Consider the following 18,479-nt stretch of genomic DNA (forward strand, 5'->3'; position numbering starts at 1 on the left):
TTTCTTTATTTTGTCTTTTCAGACTTTCAGCATAGTGTTTTGTGTTTTTTCTTGTTCATTTGGTTTTGTAGCCCTCAGGTGAATGGACTTGAGTTGAACATTAATTTCATTTGAGTAGTTTTTCTTGATCTCTCTTTTTGATGTGCTTACATGGGATGTGTCCAATTTTTTCTCTATTTTTCCTTTTTAACAGAAATCAGAATGCAATAAGAGTGTTGCAAGGGGTTCTTTTTGTTTTTATAAGAGAGGCATTTTCGGTCTGGAAATTTAAAAAAAAAAAATCCATTTGGTTTTTTTTTTTTTTTTTTTAAGAAGAACCTTCTACGTCTTACACCATCGTGTGCAGTATAGCAGTGCGCTGCAGCAAATAACTGCATTACACGGTCCTACTAGTAATTATTATCCTGCTACGACTATCCAAAGATGTAGCACTTTCAGGAACTGCAGCGAATGATTTCCCTTTCAAAAACTGCCTCAAATATTCATAAGAACATGAGACATGCCATACTGGGACAGACCAAGGGTCCATCAAGCCTTGCATCCAGCCTCCAACAGCGGCCAATGCAAGTCACAAGTACCTGGCAAGTACCCCAAACATTAAATAGATCCCATGCTGCTAATGCCGTGCACAAAACTATACGTTAATTCTGCCTACTTAATACACTGCAGGGAAATTTCACAAAGATTGCACTAACTGACTGCGCCCAAGAGCATAAAGTCAGATGTCTTTCTTGCAGCTACAGTAGCTGGAGAAAGATCAGGAAACACGGTTATTTTGTGACCAGGTTTTTGAAAAAACATTTACAGTACAGTCCCTCTATCTGTGTCTAAAGTGAGGGTCGCTCTGTTCTGTCTCCTCCCAAGATATTTCCAGAATCTCCATCAGATTTTAACCCGATCAGCGAGCAGAATATCCACTACCCCTTCTTCCTGTTTCTAGTTTGGTGAATTGGTCAAAGCACATAGCCTTATTATTGATGGTAGGCAAGGATTCAGGACTAATTTTCAGGATGTTTAAATTTTTTTTTTTTTTTTTAAAACATCTCTCCTGAGCAGATCAACTTAGTCTTGGGAAAGTTTAAGAAACAAGTTTCAATAGCTAGCAACAATTTCTAACTTTCCTGGCTGAACCCACTGCATTGTATTGTCCTTGATTAAGGCAGCATTTGCCAGCTCCAAAGTATCTCTTTTGCAAGTATCTTAGAGCGAAATTCTTGGCCAACCCCATCCTGCTCTTGAAACTGCTGGACAGACTAGAAAAAAAAAATGCAAAGAGGAGACAAGCAGCCCATTAGGGATATCTCCATTCTGTGCCATAGTTCAACGGTGGAAATCATTTCTTCAGGGGCTGTGGCCCAGCACCAGGGAATCAGTCACTGGAGGAAAGGACACCGGCTTCGGTGATCCCACCCAAGGGCCCGCTGCTCCTCTCTCACTCCCTTTCATCACATGCAGATTCTTCCACCTGATCTCACACCAGGCCCCTGCTGAGCTTGACCACGTTCCAGGTGAGGCTTAATATTACCAGCACCTCGAGCCTCTGCTCCTTTCCAGGCGCGCCATTGGCAAAGGTGATGGTAGAAGCCGATGGCTCCAAGGGAGGACCCGGATTTCCTCCCCCATCCCCATCAGGGCAGCGATGATTATAACCTAGGTCCTGGGAGAAAAGGGAGGGTAGTGAAGGAAGTGGGGTGGATCATAGTGGGAAGCTGTAGGCTGCTAAAACTGTGTTTTGTATGCAGCCTTGATCAGTGAATACAGGGAGAGGTGAAAGAAGGAAAGAATTTTTACTTTACGCCCTTTATAGAAACTCAAACCTGCATACTTGTGGCACAGACATCCCGATAACCTTGGCAGTGTTGCATGTGACATGGATTCTGCCAATGCAGAAGGGTTAAAAATAGTTGGGTAGAGGTGAGAATTTTGTATAAGGTTAACAAGTTGTAGGTGTCAATTCTCAGCAGCCTACTTAGTTGCAAAGTACACAGGCACCCATAATGTGTTTTTTCTTCTAGCTTAATTTGCAAAGTCTTTGAAAATTAGAATAAAGTGTGTGGAAACAGAGCATGCATATTCTGTACCTGCTATTTCTGCCTGCGGCCAAATTTGGATAAAATAAAATGTGCATATTTTGAAAATGGAATGCATGCCCTGGAAATCTCACTTTCTCCCCTGACTTAAAAGTATGTGTGTTTTGGAAGACAGCGTGTACTTTGAGCTGGGCACAGCTGGGCAATTTTCAGCCAGGTAAATTTTACCTGGGTAAGTGGCTTTGAAGAGCGCCCTCTTAAAGCAAGAAAGAAATCCATGTAATCATAAAAGAACAATGTACTGGAAACTGAGTAGGGAGCCTTCATGATCCTGTGAGCTTATAACTTTAAATGGCCCTTGCCTTCTAATAGTATAAGAACATAAGTGCCATGCTGGATCAAAACGGTGATCTATTGAGCTGAGCATCCTGCCTGTCAGTGGTCTGGGTCACTTGGATGTACCCAGCAGATCCTAATGGGGAACGTTTGTTCTCTGTTGTTCATTCCCAGAAGTAAGAGGTGGTGAATTCTGTCTTCCTGGCTAATAATTGATAGACTTGGCCTCCAGAAACCTGCCCTGACCTTTTTACTATTACTGACCTTGACTACATCCGCCAGCAAAACATTCCACAGATAATTGTACATTGAATGAATAAATACTTCTTTTAAATTTGTTTTAAATCTGCTGCCAGTTTCGTGGAGTACATTCTGGTTCTAGTATTCTTTGAAAGGGTAACTAGCCATTCCCTATTAACTTACTCCACACCATGCATGTGTGTGTGTGGTGGTTTTTTTTTCTTTTTTTTAAACTTTCCTGCTCCTCTACTTCCTGCTCAGCTGGAACCAGGGCAAGGGTCGGTCTCCCTAAGCCTCTATTTGCAACTAACTGGAGATTTTTGTTTTTTCTTACCTTTATATCCCCTCCACAGCGTCCCTAATCGGGCCATTACTGTGACTCTTGGGTCAGGGGCCACGTACAGAGGGCTCCTTCTGGAACCTTGCAGTCTTAAGCCAGATCCTGGCCACTTCCTGTCATCCTTGAGCAATAACTAGGAGTACCTTGGAGGTTCTGACTTTGTCTCCCTCTTAGTAAGCTTACATTTTGGCCTTCAGAACCTTCCTTCCGTACTTTCCTAAGTCAATGTTATCCACATGAATTATGACAACCAGTGGTGGCTGTTTTCTGAGTTTGTATGTGAGGTCCGTTGCCTTCGCACCAGCCGATCCTGCCAGCCACTCAGCTATTGATATTCCCAGTGATTGAATCACTAATAAGGACGTTTGTTATCTGTACTCTCTAGGGCATATGCTCCCTTAGAGAGAGAGATTCTCAATAGTAGAGACTCACCTAGGCTCAAATCTTTTGCTCATGAGCTCGTGAGTAATGCTAGTTTTACGTTTTATTGTTGGCTGGAAGGTGAGGGAATATTGCTCAATTTTTGTTTAAAGAAATAGCGAGGGGGAGGGGGGATTTTCAGCCTAGGCAAGCTAATTATGTGAGTTATCCTCGTATGTGAGCAGGTTCCAGGATAGCTTTTTCAGTTTAATGTCCAGCACATCATGTATCTGATCCAATTATTTCAAAGGAAGATGTTGGCTGCAATACAAAATGGTCATCTGTGTATCAGCAGGGATACTGTTTCTTACTTAATTCAATAAAATGGTTTGCTGCCTGGATCTTGATGCAGATGGCTTTTCTTTCACTGCTGCTTTATTCCCTTTGCACACGTTTCAAGTGAAGCTGCAGTTGCCGTAGGCAGAAGTCCTATCTCTATTGTATTTCTTTGGGTTATTCTAAATAGAGGATTTACTGCTCATGAGAGATCCTGTTGTCCTGTATTTATCCAGAGAAGAATATAGCTCTGGTAGTGCAGACTGGTAGAAATCAGACTACTGAACAAACCACAGTAGAAATTTTGCATGGAAAATATAGTGTAGGACCCAGATTGGCATCTTGCCAGTTTGACTATTCAGGACCAGTAAATCTACCAAAAAAAAAAAAAAAAAAGGCTTTCTCGCACCAAGCATGAGTATTCATGGCTCTGTCCTTGAATTGCTTTTCTGTGATATAGCAAATGCCTGTTCTGTGGTTTTCTTCTGCTGTCTTGGTTTTGACCCAGGACCCCCCTCACAGTACCGTAGCAGTGCAAACTTCTCAAAATATCTGAGAGTTCTGTTTTGCAAAAGAAAAAAAAAACTTTTAAGTTGTGATAAGTCTTTTTGAAGCTACAGTAACTGTCCTCTTGAGCCACAAAGGCTTCGTGGTGGCACTTTTTGAAGCCCGATTTCCCTGAGTATTTCTCTTAGTGTCATTGATCTTGCAGGGGACAAGGACTTTGGCAAAATAATGCACATGTGTAGAATTTAAGAATTGGAATCATTTTTCATTTTCAGTAGATTTTATGTGACTGAGCAGTGGTGGGTCAGAAAACCCACATAAAGGGGTATATAGTGGTCCAGATCCACACCTCCAACATCAACAAATATCAATGCGGAAAACTTTCTAAGTCACAAATGGGGTGAATCAAATGATAACTAGTGTTCCTATAAAAGCATATTTGTACGGGTACTTTTATTTGTTAGGCTGGGTTAAAAGGCTCCCTAATGCAGCATAATGCTGATGTATAGATCTAGGCACTTCCTCAGATGGAAAACATAATAAACAATTGTCTTTTCTTTATATTGGAACACGGCATGGGTCAAGAGAATTTACCTCCTTGACAAAATCTCACGTCACAGTGGAATTAGGTGTGTGTGTGTGTGTGAAAGCTAACGTGTACGGCATTGTTGACACAAATGGAGAAGGCCCCATAGCAGACTGGTCTAATTTCTGTTTCCATGTCAAGTTTCCAGCTGTAGACAGTAAACAAGCCTGTAGGTAAGAGTTGTGTTGGCAGTGATCAAGTGCTACGAAAATGTTTGTTTTTTCAAAATTTAACATTTAGTAATTTACCAGTCTTATACTCACTGGGAGTGTGATCAATCCGTCCTTTAACTTTTTGGAGATTTCCGGTAACCCTTGCAGTTCTTAGTAGGCCATACCTTTGCACCTTATTTCAAAATGGTATGCTAGCTTTTACTTTTACCTTTAAAAAAAAACCAAAACAAAAAAACAACAATTTTGTAAACTTGGGTGTAAAGAGAAGCATCCTGCCAATGTCCAGATCTTAGTGTGTAGTATTGGCAGAACATATGCGAAACAATATTATTACCCAAGGGAGGCATCTATGCATCCTAACACAAATAACTAACAGGCCGATACGGTAAAGTGCGCTCTGACGGATGGCCCTATTAGGTATTCCCGCGCGATTCAGTAAGCAAAATGTGCAGCCAAGCTGCACATTTTGCTTTCAGAAACTAGCGCCTACCCAAAGGTAGGCGCTAGTTTCTGCCGGCGATATTAAGTCGGAGGTCCCGAAAGTTTAAAAAAGTAAAAAATTAAAAAAAAAATGTTTAAAATGGGCCCGCGGCTGTCGGGTCGAAAACTGGGCACTCAATTTTTCCTGCGTCTGGTTTCCGAGCCCGTGGCTGTCAGTGGGCTCGAGAACCGACGCCGGCAAAATTGAGCGTCGGCTGTCAAACCCGCTGACAGCCGCCGCTTCCGTCAAAAAAGAGGCACTAGGGACGCGCTAGTGTCCCTAGCACTTCTTTTTACCGCCGGGCCTAATTTAAATAAATTAAGATACAGTATCCCGCGCACAGGAGAGTGGCCTGTACGTGCGCCGGGCCCGTAAGTGTTGAAAAAATTAATAAGGAAGAGAAATCACTTGAATAAATGTTTTTCTCAGTACAAAAACACTTTGTAAATCTGGTGCTTGCTTTCTTTCTTACCAGGTACTGGCAACAAACCTTAGTAATCCTACTTCTCAAAAGTTAATTAAAAAAAAAATAAAAGAAGAACATGAGAACCCACCACCCAGCAGACCATCAGGCCGATACAGTACAGTGTGCTCCGGCGCGCTAGCTTTATCCCTTATTCAGTAAGGGGTAATAGCGTGTTGAAAATGCGCGTCCAACCCCCCCCCCCTCCCGAAACTAATAGCGCCCGCAACATGCAAATGCATGTTGATGGCCCTATTAGTAATTCCCGAGCGATTGAGTGAGTAAAATGTGCAGCCAAGCTGCACATTTTACTTTCAGAAATTAGCGCCTACCCAAAGGTAGGCGCTAATTTCTGCCAGCGCCGGGGAAGAGCACATAAAAGCAGTAAAAACTGCTTTTCTCTACACCCTCCGACTTAATATCATGGCGATATTAAGTCGGAGGTCCCAAAAGTGAAAAATAATTAAAAATTTAAAAAAAAAAAAATTTAAATTGGCTCATGGGTTGAAAACCGGACGCTCAATTTTGCTGGCGTCCGGTTTCCGAACCCGTGGCTGTCAGCGGGTTTGAGAACAGACGCCGGCAAAATTGAGAGTCGGCTGTCAAACTCGCTGACAGCCACCGCTCCTGTCAAAAAAGAGGCGCTAGGGACGCGCTACTGTCCCTAGCGCCTCTTTTTACCGCAGGCCCTAATTTGAATATTTGTTTTTACTGAATCGCGCGCACAGGAGACTGGCCTTTTACTGTATCGGCCAATCTAGGGTATTCTGTTACTTCTGTATATCTAAGTAACTTTATATTGATAAAAAGTGCAATTTTGCCTTACCTACCTAATTTTATTTGTTCACCTTGTAAGTCTTTTAACATGTTTGTTAGGACTAGATGATGTACAAACAGTCTCAAACTTTCCCAAAGTGTTTTGCATTAGTTTGCTAGTATTTGTTTTGTCTGTATTGGTCTCCAGCGTGATATTAATATGTTGATAGCTTTGTGGAGGATTAGTGTCTAATCCTATTGATTCAGTATTGTTATGGAGACTGTTATATCAATGTTCTTGGCAAAACTATCACTATGAGCATCATTAAATATTTTTTGCTTCCATAGTAATATTCTATGAATATCTACATTGATATAACAACTTTAGCATTTGCTTGAAGAGAGGAGAAAAGGAAAAGAGGACTATTGACTGTTTTCATGGATTGTGCAAGATCCTTCCTTTGAATACTGTGAGTTTGGAGGTCTCCTTTTTGTACGAACATTGAAAAGGATGGTTGGCATTTCAGAGGAGGGCTTCTAAAATAATATAGAGTATGTAACAAAACATCTACATAGAGAAGGTTAAGGAACTCCAAAAATACTCTGTAGAGAAAAAAATGAAAGGTAGCTATGAAAAAAATATTCAGTTTTATGCATTGTTGTGTTTTTATTATGAATGTTTTAATCTTGTAAACCACTCTGATCTTCTCAGGAAGGCAGGCATATAAAACCTTGCAAATTATTATTTGTTTATTTAATATCCCCCTTTGGATAAATTTCCCAGAATTATTTGGACAAAAAAGCGGGCTAATGTTTAGCTGCATAAATCTGTGTGGACAAGTTAGGCCGCACAGATAGCAGGCCTGAAATTATCTGGATAACTGTAACTGGATAGTCAGTGGAGCACTTATCTGGATAAAGTTATCTGGGTAATTTATCCACTTGATGGGTTTTTGAATACAGACCTCTTAAATATTCATAATGCCCTTTTTTGCTTCCACATACAAAACACAATGGAACTGTAGTTTATCACCCAGATGTATATTTTTGCGTTACTAATTCTCTAATTTGTGCGTTTATAGACAGGAAAATAAGATATAAAAAGGTTGTTTTAACTTCACAGAATGGGCATGTGTACTTCCAATATGCCATAATATATGAGCAGGCAGCACAGTTCTTGCACTTTTGTGAGAGACGTGGTTAAGGGCATATCCATCGGTCACTCATGTCATGATGCATCACTATCAAGCCGATGCTGCAGCGCCCGGTTTAACCCGCGATTGTACACGGGTTTTGGATGCGCGTCCATAACCCCAAATGCAAAACGGGTGTTAGCGCGTCCAAAACACGTGTCTGTAATAGCGCTCATCACATGTAAATGCATTTTGACGAGGTTATTATTGATTCCCCCCTCCATGCAAAAAAAAAAGTGTGCCCGAGGCGCACACTTTTACTCACCAAAATTAAAGCCTGCTTTGGATCTTGGAAGAGCACAAAAAAGGGGGTAGACTTTCCGCTTCCCAGCGGGCACACATGGACACGCCAGTTTTCTATCGTGTGTTCCGGCATGCACATGGTGGAAAATCCGTGGGCCGTGCGCACATGCGTGCCGGATTTTATAATTCTCGCGTATGTGTGTGGGCGCCGTGTGCAAGGGGGGCATTTTTGCAATTTCCGCACAGCGACACATTCCAGCCTTCCCTACCCCCCCCCCCACCCATACTCCCTCCCGCTTCCCCTCTCCTCTCCTCTCCTCCCCACCCCCTAAACCCTACCTCTTTTTTTTGTAGTTTATCTTTGTTTTGCAACTTCATCTCGGGAGCTGAAGTAAGTTGTGCGCACCGGCCGAGCAAACAATGGTGCTGTCCCAACAAACCTCTCCCGGCCTACCCCTTCGAAGAAGCCTGGCACTTGTGTGCGTACTGGGCCCCTTTGAAAATTGGCTCGGCACGCGCAAAGCCTGGATTTTACGCACGTATGGCATTTAAAATCCGGGCTAAAGTGTACAGAAAAGTAAAAAATACTGCTTTTCTGTAATTCCTCTGACTTAATATCGTGGCTATATAAGTCAGAGGAACGAAAAAAAAAATTAGAAATGTCCCAAAAAAAGTGTGCTGGCGGTCAGGTTAGGAAAACAGATGCTCTAAAATTAAGCGTCCATTTTCCTAACAGGCTGACAGCCACCTCTCCCAGGCGCCTGCTGCCGATGAGGCACTAGGGGCACGCGATTTCCCCTAGCGCCTCCTTTGTACCGTGGCAGCCCGTTTGCATTTTGCATTGGGTGCCCCAGAGAGGTGGATTGGCGTGCGTTAAGGGAGCCGGCGCTCAATCGTGAGTGCCCCTTTAACGCGTGCCGATATTGCACAGGCCTGAATGTAATGTAATATGTCTCCTGTTCAAGACAAGTTCTATTTGGGTGAGAGGTAAGACGGCCTCTGTTGCAGTAAGAGAAGATCACCTCAACTCCTAAAGGTTGATTTAAAAGCCCTACGCATCTCAAAGCCAGGAGATACGCCTTTGTCTTGGGCCGGCGTGCGCCGCATGGGTTTTAAAATGCGGTATGTTCACGAAACGGTTTACAAAGGGGGCGTGGTTGTGGTGTGGGCGGGAAATGGACGTTCCAGAAGTTACCTTGAAATGTCTGAAACAACATTGTATTTAATTATGAATCCCTGTATATAACCCCACCCCCTCATTGTTGTTCCCACCCCTTCCCATTCTATGTTGCTCCCTGTTTGACTCCCTCCTCCAATTTATTTAGCTTTTTGTTTTATTACTGTATTTTAATTGTTCTTTGTTCTATGTAAAGGCTATGCCTATATGTACCCTGGTTTTAAGTTATATGTAAACCGACACGATGTGCAAACGGTTGTCGGTATATAAAAGCGTTTAAATAAATAAAAATAAAATAAATAAATGTGCACGTAAGCATTTGCACGCATCAGAGTCCCCTACCACGTAACTTTACTTCTGCTATGGACAGCGTGTAAGAATTAAAAAAACAAAACAAAACTAGGCGAATCAGTGGGGTTTTAAGGGTCGGGATTAAGAGTAAAGGGAGGCTAAATAACAGGGTGGGTTAAGAAATCCAATCCATGAACTGGGAAAAGGGCTATTGTGACAGCACGCATATCTAATTAATCTCCCCCCCCCCCCACCCCTTACGTGGAAGAGTCGCCATTTGCATGCACAAGCACGCGTCCATATAAAATTGTGCACACTTACGTGCGTACAGCCGTTTTTCATGTGCGCATGAACGCACGCATGTTTATAAAATGGCTGTGTCTCTGGGCACGAGCCGACATACATATATGCCTGCGCGGCTGTTAAAAAAAAAAAAAATTGTCATTCTGTAGTTCACATTTACATAGTAAATAGATGTCAGCAGTTCAGGGCCATTTTCTTCACCCAGTCTGTCCAATTGCTGCTACTTAACATTTGTTCTAGCGTTGGCCAAAGTCCTTCCTTGCCCTTAATACCACTCTCTGCTACGGATCTTTCTCCAAGCTGTTGGCTGCACAAGCTTGAATGCCTGCAAAATATCATTCTCTGTCCTTTGTGATATTAACTGGAGACTATAAGCCATAGTAGCCAACTGCCCTTTCTGACCCCCTCTACCCATTACACCAAGCGCATAGCAAAACCTTACCACCACTCTATGCTGTTTGATATTGCCACCTTTCCCTGGAAGCTCAGAACATAGGCACTGCTGTACTGTTCTAGCTGGCATTGTTAGCTCCACATTTTGGTCCTCTAACATTCTGGGTAGATGGGCCCATGTTGAAAAATATCTAAGTAAAAACCCTAACCATCACAATGTGTCTGTCCTTAAGGTTTCTTTTTTTTTTTTTTTTCTATGGAAAATGTTGCCGCCTTGTTCCTAATTGAATTATGCTAAATCGCCTATGATCAGTAACACAAACATTTCTTGGATTCTGCAAATGCACATATCTGCCTGGTTATTTAGTGGCAAAGGCTGCTGTAGAGAGTCAGGTTTTTAAGGCTCTTTTAAAAGATTAGTATCAATTGTTTTTAGGGATTCCGGCATTCAGTTCCATAGTCTTGGTCCTGCTATTGAGATTGCTCTTTCGTGAACTGCACGGTGTTATGATGGTATCTGTAGGAAACCCTTATTTCGCAGGGCATAAAATTATAATGCGCCTCCCAGCCAAACAGTATTATCATTGGTTAGAATCTTATGAATCTGTTACTCCTGGAGGAATTCTGCGCTACTGCAGAATGCAGAATTTGTGCAGCATTTTTCTCCTGTGCAGAATTTGGAGATTCCCAGTGGGTCGCAGGTGAGTCCTGGCTGCCATGAGCGGAGCCCAACCGGCTTGTGGCTGAAGATGTTGGAAACTCTGTGCATGGAGCCTGTGTACCTACCTGAGGGAGTGGGAGAGTGGGACAGAGGGAAGCCTGTGTAAAGGGGTATGTGTAAATGAGAGAGAGAGCCTATGTGCAGGGATGTGTGAGTGTGCAAGGGTATGGGACACTGTGTGTGTGTGTGTGCATGAGAGAGGGAGCCTGTGTGAAGGGCTGTATGAGAGAGTGGACAAACTCTGGGAATGGAGAGTTAGGGGGTGAAGATAGAGGAAGGGGTGGAGCCTGGAGGGGAGAGCTGGGGGTGGGGTGAAGATAGTGGAAGGGGTGGAGCCTGGAAGGGGAGGAAAGAAACAATGGAGAGCAGAGGAGTTAGAGCCTGTGAGGACAGTATGAAAGGGGTCTTACCAGGTGAGTAGGGAGAGAGGGTGGAAGGGACACTCCTACAGTGCACGTCTAAAGGAATACTGCTCAAAATATTTAAAACTCTGCATCTTTGAGTAAAAACTTGTCTGTATTACATTTTAAGTTAATTACTCGAACTTGGAAGTATATTGTTGTTTTGACCAATATAAAGTATGCAGAATTTTAAAATTTTGCGTGCAGAATTCCCCAAGGAGTAATCAATGTTAATATTTTATAATATATATGAGATTGCATCCGGATGCAATGGAAAAAGTCTAATGTTGGGGTAATGTGATCATATTTTCTCACGGAAATCTAAACTCTTATTGCTGAGTTCTTTACAGTTAAAGGGACCTCAGAGTGCCACTAGGAAGTCCCAGGAGTAGGGAGTTACAGTAGTCTGTGTTTGCAGTACAGTCTGAATCTTCATGCTTAAAAAGTGGATTTAACCATTTAAGTATTCAGTTTTTTTTTTTTTTTATATAATAGCTCTGATGTGTGCTGTCCTTTAGAGTCTCTTGTAAAGGATTACTCCAAGGTAATGAAAGTAGCTTGGGATATTTATCTCATTTGAGCCAAATTTAAATGGAGGCATTTGTTCGATGATTGTCTTCCTTGTGAGATTATTTCTGTTTTATCAATGTTTAAAGAAAGTTTGCTGGGGATATATTTAAAGGGCCAGACTTATGTGGGTTAAAACAGAATTTTTCTTATCTGCATACATTTTTTTTTTTTTTACTTATGAAAAGATTTAATATCTGTAACTGGTAAAATATAGTTTGAAGAATTTTTTCACCATCTTGTATGATGATAGCATAGTGACAGCAAGATTGGTGGATCAGTGGAATAGAAATTCTGGAAATAAATAAGCAGTTGAAATGAGTTTGGTTCTTAAGAGAGAAACAACCCATCTATGATTTTCAAATACTGTCTGATTCTGTTGCATGCAGAGCCTGTAAGGCAGATGAAGATCTTTTTGTTTTTGTGTTTTGTACATAACACACAAATATGCAAAACCAGATCTGCAAGCTTAGGCTGGGTCAGTGGCCATGAAGCCCTGTCCCGGAGAAGCATGTGCCGGCGGCAGTCTGGCACACGAAAATTACTTCTGCTCCGGAGGAGCAGTAAGTAAAAAAAAATGAAAAACAAAATAGGGGATAAGTAGGGTTAGTTTAGGGGTTGGGGAGGAGAAGGGAAAAGGGAGGCAAGGTAGGTAGGGGTATAGGAAAATTCCCTCCCAGTCCGCTCCTTAATTGGAGCGGACTGAAAGAGAACTGGGCAAAGGCCCGATCGCATCGGTGTGTGTATTTTTATAAAAACCCTCCCCTCCCCCATGCGCGTGATCCGCGTCCTGTCCACACATGCGCGTGTGGATGTTAAAATCCGGTGCGCACATGCACGCGGATATCATTTTATAACATGCGTGCGGTGATGCGCGCATGTAAAATCATCGCGCACATGGACGCGCACGTTCGAAAATCCACCCCTAAACTTATAGTTAAATGAAAGAAAAGTACTTTTAAAAACCCTTTGTACAGTTTCATGAGATTGTTTGTGTGTATTGGCAAAATCTAAGTTCTGATACACTCTTTTGCAAATTTATGCTACAATGATGCGGTAATAGGCTTGATTCAGGCAAAGTAGGAACTTAAAATTTACAGTCAAGATGTTTGGCAAGTATGATGAATAAAAGTAACATCCTATGTATAAAAATAAAAGCTAGTCAGAGATCCTGATATTTGTTTTTAGACAGACCTTCACTCTGATCTTGTTTAATATCTCCTTCCGTACAATATGCCTCATTTTTGTCTTTTTGACAGTACTAGCATTAAACTGCTGAGCTTGCTCTCATTGAGATGTCAGCTTGAACAAAGGATAAGAAGTCAAAAAATCTCTCAGCCACGCTTCGTTCACTATGCTATCTAATTTTATACATTTTCAGAATTACTTGCATGTGCTAATGCCATAGGATTCAAGAGGAGGAGATTATTTGAAATCTTGACAATACACTTGAAAAGTTGTTTGGAATGATGTGACACCCTTCTGCAAAAGCTAGGAAGGATGCACACAAGATTAGAAACATTTTCTCTCAGCCCCGTTGCAAACTTTGCCTTGCCCCTCAATCCCTTATGATGAGCACTACACATCAAGGAGAAGCAAACCTTTTCATAAACAAAACTTTTAGTTGTTGGCAAAACTAGGAAGCTTAATTCTCTACTCCCTCTCCTAGAAACCATTGGCTGACTTATATAAACTGACCAATTCAGAGCAAACTATCAAAGGAAGGAAGGTTTGACGCACACAGGCATCCTCCGCCTCTTACCACTTTCAAGACATGCTATGTCATGGAAGCCCATTGACTCCCATTGTGTGTCATGTACAGTTCAGGCATAATGGAAGTAAGGAGGAAATGCAGGCAGCCATGGCATTCAAAAAGAGTGAATACATCTGGACATAAGTGATTTGGCATCAGTTATTCTCTATCACTTTGAAGGCACCGATCATAACATGCTATCTAAAGTAAGTTCTTCAAGATCACATTTGACCAAGGGAACTGTAGCCTTGGATTCCATATTTTAAAAGGGTTGAAAAAACAGAAGAATCAATTGCAGACCTATTTGCATGCTCATGAAACACAAAGGGATGAATTTTCAAAGGCTTAGATGCTTGTTTCATGGATAAAAATAGATTATCCCCACAAAATCTGTTGTTTTGGCTAAGTGGATTGTTAGCTGGCAAAAAATATTTTTTCACTATCATGTTTGAAAATTGCATGTGTGTGTTTCATTTATAAAAGTATGCATTATGGATATGCCACTTTAGCACATACTTTATACTGTTTAACAGTGTAAGCATGCATGCATACTTATAGCTCCATAACGAGCTGATATTCAAAGGCAATGTATGCACATACCTTGTGTTTTGAAAATCTTTGCGTATGGGCTGTAAAGTAAGCACATATGTTACCAGTTAGGCCAGTGTTTCCCGACCCCTGCCTCCTGGATACATACCTATCCACTTGGAGTTTCAGGATTGCCACAATGAATATGTATGAAATAGATTTGCATGCCCTGGGTCTTCAATGTGTGCAAATCTATCTCATACATATTTATTGTGGCAATCTTGAAAACCCAACTTCTTAAGTGTGCCTCCAGGAGAAAGTTGGGAAACACTGACTTAGGCAATGATTGAACACAGAGCAAGTGTGCCTCTAAGAGAGAGTTGGGAAACTGAGTTAGGCAATGGTTGAGCTCAGAGTAAGTGTGTATAAGGTTGCATAGCATTTCCTAGCCTTGCAGTTTCAGCCCTTAATAGAAATCTTTTTTTACCATCAGCTGTGTGAATTAGTCACAGACCCGTTAAACTCTTCTGCAACGTCACCTTTGTGGTCATGCATGGGACTTTTGTATCGTGTTCCTAACATGGTTTTCATCATTGTCTGACTCCGGAGATTAGAATTGCAGTGCCTGCATGCCTGGTTGTAAGGGAGCGCAGACTGTTCATCTTTGTACAGCTGGTAGGTCTTCTGTCTGCCTGCCTGCCTGCCTGCCTGCCTGTTAACGTGCCTTGCTGTTTTTCAGGTTTGGTTTGTTGAGTGTAGGTAATGTTGTACGTACATGGTTCTTTTGATAAATCTAGCATTACAAAGTGAGGTACTAAAAAATGTACCTATGTTTTATATATGATTCATTGATTTGCTTGACATGGATTCATTGTTTTTGATTTTTCAGTTTATTGGTGGCGAAGCTAATATCCTCTTGAGGTGCAGAGAAGGGTCATCCTCCCTCCGAGGTTCAGTGACCAAGATCACCAAGTATCAGATTGCTCCAGTGGATGCATGGTGGTCCAGGATAGTACATTTCACTAGAGTTCCAGTACAGACACATCACTTTCATTGAGACGGTGAGTACATTTTTAAGTTATTTATTTTTATTTATTTATACAATTTTTACATACCGTTGCACAGAAACAAGTTCTATCTCCACGGTTTACAATAATCACATTTTAAGAACAACATAAAAGGGAAAAAAGAATAACAATATATCTTAAAAATATCCAAAGAAATAAAATCCAATCAAAAACTATCTAAAATAGAACTAAAATTAATATTAAAATAGATACGAACAGACTAAAAGAAGAAGAAGAAATCATATAAAAAAGTGGATTAAGCTTCAGTGACCATTTCAAAAGTTTGTTTAAAAAGCCATGTTTTGAGATCTTTCCTAAATCTCTTCAAATTATCTTGTAGCCGTAGCTCTTGAGGCAGTTGGTTCCAGAGGGCCGGCCCCGCAATAGAAATTGCACGGGCCCTTACTTCGCTTAAATGTGCAGACCTTACTGCTGGAACTGTCAGAAGTGCTTTATTGGCAGACCTTAGATTACGCTGAGGGATATGTAGTTTTATCGTAGAATTTAACCAGGCAGACATATCACTATATAATATTTTGTGAATAATGCATAAGGTTTTATAAGTTATTCTACTTTCTACTGGCAACCAAGGTAAGTCCTTTAAAACTGGAGTGATGTGATCCTTTTTTTCTAGTTATGTTGCGTGTGTGCATGCATCTGTCTGCAAGTGTGAAATCCTGTGCTATCTGATTCTTACAAATGCTCAAAGGACATCAAGGTCACAGATTCATATATTTGAGACTTTTCCAATTTGTTGTGCAATCACACAGATTGTCCTACTGTGTGCCACCCGAAGTGCTTGCATGTAGCAGTAAATTCTTACTGTTCACCGTACAGTTGTCATCTGTTACTATGGTGGGGGATGAGGTTTATGTTCACATATGTTCTTCCAAGTGCCACAAGTTTTCATTGGTTGCTACATTCTTGAGTTGGATTTAATTGTTAACCCTTTGACAAATTATTTGTGGTATTCCTGTGGTGGGCCTTTATCTCTATGACACTTTATGTCTTGGCCACTAATGTCATTTATCAGTGTTCTGTTCTCTGTAGGCATTATTTGCCATGAATCTTGGTCTTAGAGTTTAAGAGGTTTATGTGCTTGCCCCCTGATATTTCTCTTCTTTTTTAGGCACACAAATGGCATGATGCTCCTGGCAATTGCAGTTGCAGGATGAATAGTTTTAACAGCCATAGAAATAAAGCTCCAACTCCTCCTTCCCCCTTCCTCTCTGCCAGTAGCAGTAGTCAAAAGGCAGGAAGGGTCATTTCACATACCGCACCTGTCATTATCACCTCCACCTGCTAGAAAGTGCCAGAGGGTGTAGCAGTATTTCTTTTTGCTTTTTTTTTTCTGTCTTGTAGTCAAGTTACATTTTTTTATTTGCACTGTGTGATGTCTGAGCTTTCAGTACATTCATGTCACAAAACAGTAAATACAGAAACATAATGTGGATTTGTAATTGCTAGTCTTAAGTACGTGGCACGAGGGAAGGATGTGTGAACTGTGTGCACTACGTTGTGTACTAGAGAGATGACTATGCAGTGGTGATACGTAGTATTCTAAGCACTCTGTGTGGATGAGCTGTGCTTATTAATGTGACTGAGCAATTTTCCTACAGCTCTTGGAATACGGTTGTATGCTGTATAGGAGAGCAGCCAAGAGTTGTAAATGTGTAAAAATGTTTTCCTGCATTTAGTTGGTATGTGGAGTGCAGCCGGGTATATTAAATGTGACTGAGTGAGTGTGAGAGGGAGTAAAGACATGAATGTACAGAATATAGGTTTTAGATTGGGGCAGTCATGATGTGTGCATGTTGCAGATACGATTCTACAAAAAGGTGAGGCATTATGTGATAGAATAAAAGAAAAGGGTTTGTTGCAACCAGATTTTAGTTTTTCCTAGTTGTGAATAAGAATAAAAACCTGAGTGATTCTTAATCTGGAAAGCAATTCATAAATGTCGGATTGCTCATATAGGAAATAATGCCAGCCTTGAGCAAGAGTAAAAATATTTTAGGTCTGTGGACTCTGGGCAGTGAATAAAAGTCAAATCAGTAGAGTTAAACAGGTCTGTGGGCCGAGCAGAGGGTATTAAAGGAGCATTTATAGTAGCTGTTCCTTCTGTACACTCCAAATATCTTTTTTCAGGTTATGATTTTTCCCCTGCCAAATGTCTTGTGAATATCTCCAATTTGACAGTAGTATCTATAAAAATATGAATATTTCCTGTCATTTGGATGCCATAGACTAAACAAAAATCAAGATAGAGACCTAATTATGTCTGCCCTAAGAATAGAGGGGTAGTGATATCAAGATTTCAAATATATTAATGCTCAAAAAGCAAGCATTTTTTCATTGGAAAAGGACTTCCCTAACATCACATGAGGCTCAGAGGTCATCAACTCCAGAACCCTTTTTTTTTTTTTTTTTTTTTTTTGCAGAAAGGGTGGAGGGTAATACATGGAACAGCCTCCTTTCTGGTGAAAGCCAAAACAGTAACAGAATTAAAGAACATACGGTATGAGCACAGAAGATCCTGAGCTGTGAATGCAAAATCTGAGATTGGGTGGGTTCTGTGATATTACATGAGGAATGGGCAAAGTATATTGACCTTGCAGTATAGAACACAAATTTGGACTTCAGCTGTTTTGCTGATTTTATAATGCTACCACTTAGGAAAAGCTGTTTCACTTCTATTACAAAAAAAAAAAATCAAGCTAGGAACGTCTCCATTAAAAAAAACCCCCAACAAAAACCCCCTTGAGTATATTTCAGATCTCACTTTAATGTGCTATTGGCTTAAAACAACTTTGCATGGCTCTAAAACATAAAAGCCATTTTGGGCACGTTGGGTTGTGTACTGTGCTGCTGTATGAGTGTACTCTTTTTTTGACTTTCAAATCCAAGTTAATTTTGGCTATTAGTTAAATATCTCTTATTGCTGGTTTTTATTTATAAACATTTGGTATCCCATCTTTTCCTAAATTAGTCTCAAGGCAGCTTACAATGAAAATTTCAATACAGATTGCTAAAGATGAGGGTTGGTATGGCTAAAGACAAGAGGCGGATCATAAGAAGTCAGCTGGTGTGAAACAGAATGTTATAGTAGGTAACAAAGGGTCCCATGGGTCAAAAAGGCAAGAATATTAAAGATGTGTGCAAGAGTACAAATGCATATATACTATAATAAGGCAAGCATTTTGTTCTAATGTAGTAAGAATAAATTTAAGTAGG

The 18,479-nt window shown here is 40.9% G+C and overlaps 1 protein-coding gene across 6 annotated transcripts in view; it reads left to right on the plus strand.

Moving 5' to 3' along the window:
- ACSL3 (acyl-CoA synthetase long chain family member 3) overlaps nt 1–18,479 on the plus strand; it is a 223,908-nt gene that overhangs the window by 45,504 nt on the left and 159,925 nt on the right. For 4 of the 6 annotated variants that reach the window (XM_029615577.1, XM_029615578.1, XM_029615579.1 and 1 more), the window contains one exon: nt 15,068–15,239. The exons of 1 other annotated variant lie outside the window; for it this stretch is intronic. The gene's annotated coding sequence lies outside the window, so the exon portion shown is untranslated. Of the gene's footprint in view, nt 1–14,719; nt 14,854–15,067; nt 15,240–18,479 lie in introns of those variants that run through there. One more of the 6 variants, XM_029615581.1, reaches the window with a different exon arrangement.

Source organism: Rhinatrema bivittatum, chromosome 9 (genome assembly GCF_901001135.1).
Source record: "Rhinatrema bivittatum chromosome 9, aRhiBiv1.1, whole genome shotgun sequence".
NCBI classification, from domain to species: Eukaryota; Metazoa; Chordata; class Amphibia; order Gymnophiona; family Rhinatrematidae; genus Rhinatrema; species Rhinatrema bivittatum.